Source organism: Balaenoptera physalus, assembly GCF_965194825.1.
Source record: "Balaenoptera physalus genome assembly, chromosome: 14".
NCBI classification, from domain to species: Eukaryota; Metazoa; Chordata; class Mammalia; order Artiodactyla; family Balaenopteridae; genus Balaenoptera; species Balaenoptera physalus.
This window is the reverse complement of record NC_138893.1, coordinates 18,808,580-18,819,265: the sequence shown is the minus strand read 5'-3', so window position 1 is coordinate 18,819,265 and position 10,686 is coordinate 18,808,580.

Genomic DNA, 10,686 nt, shown 5'->3' with positions numbered 1-10,686 from the left:
GCCTAGAGGTCTACCGGGCCTAATCCTGGGTTATGAAGAGACCGCAGCACAGCCGGATCTGACATGGAGCATCATGCTAAACTTCCCTACAAGTCAGGTACAGGACCCGGAGCACACGACGGAAGAGCACAAAGTGTGTGTGTATGTGTGTGAACCTGTTGGTATTCTATAAAAAAAATACCTAAATTATATATAATGAACATATTCTATATAAAGAATTTATTACACAGAATAAGTTTAGGATACTTAATATATATATGAAGGGCAATATGGATAATATATATATTATGTATCATATTTTTCACCTTCATACGTATATAATACATACATGTAATGAATCATACATAGAGATACAAATATGCGTGCACTCATGACACATACAAGCATAAACCACAAGATTACAGGAGAGAATTGAGTAGAAGTCACAGACTTTTCCCAAGTCACTCTGTAGGCAAGGACCAAATCACAATGGCCATTCATTCTGGTGGGTTGGTGATATCCACAAGGGTATGTGATGTGGAGGGAAGAATGCTGGGAGCCAAGGCATGGGCAGCCCACACCGAAACGAGGAGGACACATGTGGACTTGAATCTACCTGCAACAGGAGGACCTGGAAGGTTGTATGCCAGAGGAATCTTCGTCTGTCCTTCCTTTATGTTCAGCCCTCGCTCGGCAGGACTGGGATGTTGGCCAGAGGACGAGTCACACTCCCCAGATACCAGAGCAATCCCAAGCCAGTTTCAGCTGGATTCTGTACTAGGCCAGTCCCTGAGACTATCCTTCCTTAGTTCAGTGTGCACTTGTGCTCCATGTGATACCAGCCCTCCATGTGATACAGCCTACAATTTTGACAGGCACGGTAGGTGCTTCTAGGCCTCTCCGCCTAATGCCTTACCTAGGAAGTCGATGCCAAGATAAGCACCACTTTGAAGATGGGGAGAATCGGGAGGAGAGGCCCATAGTTTGTACAGCGCCACATCCCTGATGCCATGGAGAAGAACAGCTGGTTCTGCAAGCAGCTTTGTCCACAGAGCCGGGACCATGTCTCTTCTCATGTCGTGTTTATGTCACTGTTCTGGGCCCAGGACCACAGGATGGGACCTAACTTCCCTGGCAATAGAGCCCAACAGAAACTGGAACCTAGGGAATGAGCCATCGACATCCTAGAGGAGCCGTCTCCCCAGCTCACGTGGCAGTAATCATGGCTCTGCTGTGTCCCCATGTGCTGGGACTGTGGCCACAGGAAACGTCACAATCAGGGTGAATCTCCAGGGCTGTTGATGTTGGGTCAGGTCTCTCGTGAGTTGCCTTGGGTCATTGCCTGGGTGGAATCCAAAGAGAAGCCTGGAGGCCCCTGGCATGTCCACCAACCTGATGCCAACCTGGTAGCAATCTGTCCCTTGGCCTGCTGGGTGGAGTGATATTGGGCATGAGTGTTGCTGTCCTGTGGGATGGGTCTGCCTCCAGAATGGGCAGGCTCATGAGGCGTGAAAAGCCTAGTGGGCCTGACACATCCACAGTAATGTCCCACTCTGGCTGGTCCAAATGAAACGAGCCCAGGCTGCGCCTTTTACCCGAGGTTTATGCCAAAAACACTTAGTGGTTCTGTTTTATCCCAGGTGGATGTGGGATCCCTTCTAGATCTTCACCTGACCTTGGAGCAGGTGGTCGAGTGGGCAGAAGAAGCAATGATACTGGCCGGGTGGGGCCCTGATTTCTCTGGTCTTGGCGGGCCCTTCTGCTGGTCACTGTCATGGTAGAAACAACGTTGGTGATGGGTGAAGAGCTCAACGTTGTGGACACCCCATTCCTCTGCCCGACTGTTGGGCTGAGTCACGCCAATGCACTCCCCCAGCCCCACTGCCCACAATGGCTAGTGCCGGCTCCGGAATGTGTGACGCCGTAGGGTTCTCTGTAACCACAACCCAGGTATCTTCGGCACCCAATCCTGGTTTACGACGAGACCGCAGCACAGTGGGATCTGATATTGAGCATCATGCTAAGCTTCCATGCAAGTCAGACACATGAAGGAAGAGCACGAAGTGAGCAGGATGGCGATGAATCCTGTCACCACATGGTGAGATCCCAGAGCTTGGTCTTAGGCATGTACCGAAAGCTGACCTCAGACCACCCAACTGGTGGACTGCAATTTGTCAACACATAATGAACAGAGGATTGGTCACAATGGAGTGAATGGTCTGACGGAAATCCCACCTCTCTAATCCAAGCAAAAGAAGTTTCACAGATGGTAGAGAAAATTATGCCCAGGGGAGAGTGGGAGACCGACAGAGGTAGAGCTCAACAAGGTGAGACCCATGGGGCCATGGCCTAGTCCTCACCTTCCTGGATGACTCAGAGAGATGGAGAAGGACGAAGGACGAGACGGCCAGTTATTACATACACCTACCTCTAACACTGGTGCGCTGCCTACATTCATTCACCCAGGCAGAGAAATGCTTCGCCATAATAAACACTTCGAAAGAAAAAAGAAGAATTTTCCGACAGCAGAGGAAAAATCCCAATTAACACAATTCTCTGCACAGAAAATGCTGACGGTGACCCTCCCCCAACAGAAAAGTAACCAAAACAGAACTGAACTCAGAAAACTCATTTCGATAGCAGGGTACAATCTTCACTGACGCTACAGAAATTGCTTGAATTTCTGTACACACCCAACAGTATCTGAATGAGAAAGGGAGGAGACAACGCTGTGGACAATGACGGTAACAACAGAAAGAAAATGCCTAGGAGATCAACTAACCCATGACCTAAAAGGCACGTACCTCAGAAAATGGGATGATAGAGACATTGATGAAAGAAGATGTAGACGACACATACCCAACATGGAATGATACGTAGTGCTCATGGACTGGAAGAGTCCGTGTTGTTCAAATGATTCCACACTCACGAGGAAATCCAGAGAGTCAATGCCATTCCTATCACAATTCCCACAGATTGCCTCAGACAAGGACAACTGAGAATTCTTAAATGTGTCTGGAATTGCAAAAGAGCCTCGAGGGTGTCCATACACTCTTCAGCAAGAAGTGCAGATTTCAGACACCAGGCTTCCTGATCTACAACTAGACTGCAAACCTACCCTCATCAAGACAGCGTGGTATTGGCACACAAGACATCCACATAGATGCAGGGAAGAGAAGGGACACCCAGAAGGAAACCTAATATAGTCCCATCAAAGGAGGTGAGAAAGTCTGATGGGGAAAAAGATAGCCTGCACAATGCATGGTCCTGAAGAACCTGGACAGCTCCATGCCTACGAATCACACTGGATTCCTTTCTTCTGCCACCACCAACAAGAACCTCACACCAAATTGACTACTGCAATTTCAAACCTGAAGTCAGGCCAGGCCCAGAAGAAACCCATAGACAGTACATTCTTGGACCTCAGATATAGAAGCATGTCTATGGATCAGTCTCCTCAGGCAACTGAAACAAAAGCTCATGCCCTCACACACTCATAAACCACAGGATCACATGAGAGTTTTGAGTATAAGTCACAGGATTTTCCCAAGTCCGTCTGTAGGCGAGGACAAAAACACACTGTCCATTCATTCTGGCAGGGTGGGGATATCCAAAATGGTATGTGACCTGGAGGCAAGACTGCTGGGAGCCAATACATGGACAACCCACCCCAGAGAACCAGAGGACACATGTGGACGTGAATCTACCTGCAATAGGAGGACCTGGAAAGTTGTATGACAGAAGGGACGATGTCTGTAATTTCTTGATTTTCAGCCCTCGCTCGGCAGTTTGGGGATGTAAGCCAGAGGACGAGTGACACTCCCCATATCCCAGAGCAGTCCCAAGGCCGTTTCATCTAGATTCTGTGCTAGATGAGCCACTGAAACAACCCTTCATTGGTTCAGTGTGCACCTGTGCTCCGTTTGATATCAGCCCTCCATTTGATACCGGACTACAGGTTTGACAGGCAGTGTATGTGCTTCTAGGGCTATCCTCCTAATGCATTCCCTAGGAAGTTGATGCCAAAATGAGCACCACTTTGCAGATGGGGAGATTCGGGGGGAGAGGCCTATGGTTGTACAGGGCCACATCGCTTATGACATGGAGGAGAGCAGCTGGTTCTGAAAGCAGCTGTTTCCAAAGAGCCCAGGCCATTGCTCTCCCCATGTTGTGTTTCTGTCACTGTTCTGGGCCATGGACCACAGGAAGTGGCCTAACTTCCATGGCAATAGAACCCAACAGAAACTGGAACCTGGGGAACAGAGCATTGATATCCTAGAGGAGTCCACTCTCCAGCTCACATGGCTGTAATCATGGTTTTGCTGTGTCCCCATATGATGGCATTGTGGCCTCAGGAAACCTTACAATCAGAGTGATCTCCAGGGCTGTTGAAGTTGGGTCAGATCTCACGTGAGTTGCCTTGGGTCATTGTCTGGGAAGAACCCAAGACAGGCCTGGGAGCCACAGGCCAGTCCAGCAACCTGATGCCACCCAGTTAGCAATCTGTCCATTGCCTTGTTGGATGGAGTGTCATTGCAGGTGTTTGTTCCTGTCCTGTGGGGTGGGTCTGCCTCCAGAATTGGCAGCAGGCTCATGAAGGGTGTGAAGCCTGGTTGACCAGACACATCCACAGCCATGTCACGAGCTGACTGCTCAGTATGGAGAGAGCCCAGGCAGTGCCGTTAAACTGAGGTTTATGCTATAAACTCTAGGTGGTTCTCTTTGGTCCTGGGTAGATATGTGATACGACCTATGTCTGTGCCTGATGTTGGAGCAGAAGGTCGAGTGGGCAGAAGTAGAAATGATAATGGCCAAGGGAGCCCTTATTCTTCCGGTCTTGGTGGACCCTTCTGCTTTTCACTGTCATGATAGAGCCCCATGTTGGAGCTCGGCCAGGGCCTCCAATGTGGACATCCAATTCCTCTTCCCGAGTGTTGGGCAGAGTCACACCAATGCTCCAGCAACCCCCACCGCCCACAGGGGCCAGCACTGTCACTGGAGTGTGTGGCCATGGAGGGTTCTCCGTAATTAGGAACCACAGATCTACGGGGCCCAATCCTGCTTAACGAAGAGACCGCAGCACAGCTGGATCTGAGAAGGAGAATCATGATAAACTTCACCCCGGTCAGCTACAGGACCCACAGCACACCAAGGAAGAGCACAAAGGTAAGCAGACTGGGGAGGAGTCCTGATTCCAGAGGGTGAGATCCCAGAGCCTGGTCTTGTGCATGTATCAATGGCTGACCTCAGTCAGACCACCTATCTGGTGGACTGCATTTGCCAACACATAATGAACATAGGATTGGTCACAATGGAGGGAAACGTCTGATGGAACCCCCACCCCACCCAACCCCAGCCACAGAAGTTTCACACATAGTAGAGCAACTTACACCTGGGAGGTAGAGGAAGATGAACAGAGGTACAGGTTACCGAGCTGAGGCCCATGGGGCCATGGCCTAGTCATCCCCTTCCTGGATGAGTCAGAGAGATAAGGAGGAAGGAGGAGACGGCCAGTTACTGCATACACCTACCTCTAACACTGGTACACTGGCTGCATTCATTCCCCAGAAAGAGGAAGGCTTCACCATAATAAAGGCATGGAAAGAAGAAAGAAGAATTATCCGATGGTAGAGGAGGACTCCAACTGACCCAATTCTCTGCACAGAAGATGCTGATGGCGACCCTTCTGCAAGAGAAAAAAAAAAACAGAACAGCCTCAGGAAACTCATTTCGATAGCAGGGTACAAACTTAACTGATGCTATCGAAATTGGTTGCCTTTCTGTACACACACAACACTATCAGAATGAGAAAGGAATGAGACAACCCCGTAGACAATGATGGTAACAACACAAGAAAATAACTAGGAGACCATCTAACTCACGAACTACAAGACACATAACTCAGAAAACAGGACGAGAGCCACACCGATGAAAGAAAATGAAGAAGTCTCACACCCAACATGGAATGATAGGTAGTGCTCATGGACTGAAAGAGTCTGTCTTGTGCAAACCATACCACACTCTTGAGGAAATCCAGAGAATCCAAGCCATTCCTCTCAAAATACCCATGGATTGTCTCAGACAAGGACAACCAAGAAATCGCAAATGTGTTTTGAAATGCGAAAAATCCTCGAGAGTGTCCATACACTCTTCAGAAAGAAGTGCAGATTTCAGACGTCCCAAGCTGCCTGATTTCCTACTAGACTGCAAACCTAGCATCATCAAGACAGCATGGTATTGTCACACAAGACATCCTAGTAGATGCAAGAAAGAGAACGTAGAGCCCTGAAAGAAATCCAGGCTAGTGTGGTCAAAGGAGGTGAGAAAGTCCGATGGGGTGAAGATAGCCTGAGCAATGAATGGTTCTGGGGAAACTGTATTGCTCCATGCCTAAGCATCACACTGGATTCCATTCACAAGCCAACAACAAGAACCTCACACCAAATCGACTAACGCAGTGTCAAATCTGAAGTGAGGCCAGGAATAATAGAAAGCCATAGGCAGTACATTCTTGGACCTCAGGCTTAGAAGCATGTCTGGATCGTTCTCCTCAGGCAAGGGAAAAAGAAGCACAATAAAGGCAGTCGGGTGTCCAGGTGACTTAAAAGGGATTTGGACAGCAAAGGCAAAGTGTCTGAAGGATGAAAAGGAAGCGGTGCAAAACTGAGAAAACATTGATTTGCAAACGGTGAAACTGACGAGGGAGATCATCGCGAGAGCAGACTGAGAATTCGCAAAATGCAAGCCTTCGAGACCCAAAAACCTTAATGGAAGGTGAACCCTAACAACGTGTGTTTCTGTTTGTATGTGCACCTGTACGTATTCTATACATAATATACCTAGATTATATATAATAAACATATACTACCAAGAATTTATTATATAGAATAGGTTTAGGATACATTTTATATATATATATATATATATATATATATATATTTTTTTTAAGGGTAATATGTATAATATGTATATTATGTCATAAATTTTTCTACTAAATACCTATATAATACATATAATAAATAATAAATAGAGATACAAATACGCGTGCGCTCACGCGCACAAACTCACATAAACCACAAGATCAGAGGAGAATATTGAGTAGAAGTCACAGAGTTTTCCTAAGTCCATCTGTAGGCGAGGACCAAATCACAATGTCCAATCATTCTGGAGGGGTGTAGATATCCCCAAGAATATATGACCTGGAGGCAAGACTGCTGGGAGCCAATGCACGGGCCACCCAGCCCGGAGGAAAAGAGGAGATATGTGGACGTGAATCAACCTGCAACAGGGGGACTATGAACGTTGTATGCCAGAGGGGTCAATATCAGATAGTTTCTTGTCGTTCAGCCCTCACTTTGAAGGACTGGGATGTAGGCCAGAGGACTAGTGAAACTCCCCAGATCCGAGAGAGTCCCAAGCCTGTTTCACCTGGATTCTGTGCTAGGCCAGACCCTGAAAAAATCTTTCCTAGGTTCAGTGTGCAACTCTGCTCCATGTGATGGCAGCCCTCCATGTGATACCAGCCTACCAGGCACTGTACGTGCTTCTAGGCCTGTCTGCCTAATGCCTTCCCTAGGAAGTCAATGGCAAAATGAGCACCACTTCGCAGAGGGGGAGATTCGGGAGGAGAGGCCCATGGTTTGTACAGGGCCACATCCCTGATGACATGGAGGAGAACAGCTAATTCTGAAAGCAGCTGTGTCCACAGAGCCAGGCCCATGGCTCTTCCAATGTCATGTTTGTATCACTTTTCTGGGACAGGGACCACAGGAAGTGACCTAACTTTCCTGATACTACAGCCCAACAGAAACTGCAACCTGGGGCATGAGGCATGGACATCTTTGAAGAGCCCACTTCTCAGCTCACATGGCTGTAATCATGGCTCTGCTGTGTCCCCTTGTGCTGAAGCTGTGTCCTCAGGAAACGTCACAATTAGAGTGAGCCTCCAGGGCTGTTGACTTTAGGTCAGGTCTCACGAGAATTTTCTTGGGCCATTTTCAAGGAGGAACCTAAAGACAAACTTGCGAGCCCTAGGCCAGTCCTCCAATCTGATTCCACTCTGGTAGCAATCTGTCCCTTGCCCTATTGTGTGGAGTGATATTGGGGGCAGGTGTTCCTATCCTGTGGGGTGTGTCTCCCTCCAGAAGGGCAGGCTCATGAGGGGTGAGAACCCCGGTGGGCTGTACACATCCACAGCCATGTCAAAAGCTGGCTGGTACACATGAAGCTAGTCCAGGCAGTGCCTTTAACCCGAGGTTTATGCTAAAAACTCTTTGTGGTACTATTTCGTCCCAGGTGGATATGTGATCTGACCTAGGTGTGTGCCTGACCTCGGAGCAGAAAGTTGAGTTGACAGAAGAAGCAATGATAATGGCCACGTGAAGCCCTGATACCTCCAGTCTTTGCAGGCCCTTCTGCTGGTCACTGTCATGGTAGAGCCCCAAGTTGGAAATCAGCGAAGAGCTCACCGATGTAGAGAGCCAATGCCACGCCATGAGTGTTGGGCCAAGTCACGCCAAGGCGCGCCCCACTCCCACTGCTCACAGGGGACAGTGCCGGCTCCAGAAAGTGTGGCCCTGTAGGGTTCTCTGTAACCAGGCCCAGGGGTCTACAGCGCACAATCTTGGGTTACGAAAATACGGTAGAACAGACAGATTCTATATGGAGCATAATGCAAAGCTTCCCCCTGAATCAGCCACAGTACCCTGAGCACACCAAGGAAGAGCACAAAGGTGAGCAGGCCGGAGATAAATCCTGACCCCACAGCGTGAGATCCCACAGCCTGGTCTTGGACACTGACCACAGGATGGCCTCAGAACACCCATCTTGTGGACTCAATTTGTCAAAACATAATGAACAGAAGATTGGTCTCAGTGGAGGAAAGGTCTGATGGAACACCAACCCCCCCAAACTCAGCCACAGATGTTTCACAGATGGTAGAGCTAAGTACACCCCAGAGGGAGGACCAGAATAACAGAGGTACAGCTCAGAGACCTCAGGCCTATGGGGCAATGGCCTAGTCCTCCACTTCCAGGATAACTCAGAGTGATGGAGAGGAAGGAAGGAGGTGACGGCCAGTTATTGCATACACCTACTTCTAATAGTGGTACGCTAGCTACAATCATTCACCCAGGCAGAAGAAGTCTTCACCATAACGTCAGGGAAAGAATAAAGAAGAATTATCCGACAGCAGATGAAAGACTCCAATTGACTGGATTCTCTGCACAGAAAATGCTCACGGCGACCCTCCGCCAAGTCAAAACAAAACAAAACAGAACAGAACTCAGGAAACTCAGTTGGATATCAGGGTATAAAATTCACTGACACTACCAAAATTTCTTGAATTTCTGTACACACACAACACTATCCGAATGAGAAGTAAGGAGACAACCCCATGAACAATGACATTAACAACACAAAGAAAATGCCTAGGAGACCATCTAACCCAAGACCTACAAGACATGTAACTCAGAAATGGGACGAGAGACACATTGATGAAAGAACATGAAGACGACACAGGCCCGAAATGGAATGATAGGTAGTGTTCATGGACCGGAGGAGTCCGTTTTGTGCAAATGATTCCACATTGTTGAGGAAATCCAGAGAGTAGATGCCATTCCTCTCAAAATACCCACGGATTGTCTCAGCCAAGGACAACCAAGTAGTCCCAAATCAGTCTGGAAACGCAAAAGACCCTCTAGAGTGTCCATACACTTTTCAGCAAGAAGTGGAGGTTTGAGACACACAAGCTACCTGATCTCCAACTAGACAGCAAATCTACCTCATCAAGACCCCATGGTATTGGCACACAAGACATCCACATAGATACAAGGAAGTGAATGGAGAGCACCAAAAGAAAGCCAATCTTGTCCGATCAAATGAGGTGAGAACGTTTGATTGGGACCAGATAGCCTGCGCAATGCGTGGTCCTGGGGAACGTGGACCACTCCATGCCTAAAAATCGCACTGGATTCCTTTCTCGTGCCACCAAAAACAAGAACCTCACACCAAATAGATTACTGCAATGTCAAAGCTGAAGTCAGGCCAGGCCTAGAAGAAACACATAGGCAGTACATTCTTGGACCTCAGCCTTAGAAACATGTTTGATAAATCGTTTTCCTCAGGCAAGGGAAACAGGAGCACAATAAAGGCAGTTGGAGCTCCAGTTGACTGAAAAGCGATTTTGACGGAAAAGGCAAAGCATCCACACGACGAAAAGGTAGGAGAGCAAATGTGAGAAAACACTGATGTGCAAACGATGAAACTGATGAGGGGGATCATCTGGAGAGCAGACCGAGATGTCCCAAAAGGCAAGCCTTCTAGACTCAAAAAGCCTAACCAAAGCTGAACCCTAACAGTGTGTGTGTGTTTGTAAATGTGCACCTGTAGGGGTTCTATGTATAATATACCTAGATTATATATAATAAACATATTTTTATCAAGAATTTATTGTACAGAATAAGTTTAGTATACATAATATATATGTTAATGGCAATATGTATAATATATATTATGTATAATAAGTTTTTTACTTAATACTTATATAATACATACATATAATGAATCATACATAGAGATACAAATACGCATGCTCTCACGCACACACACACGCATAAACCACAAGATCACAGGAGAGAATTGAGTAGAAGTCACAGATTTTTCCCAAATCCATTTGTAGACGATTACCAAACCACAATGTCCATTCAT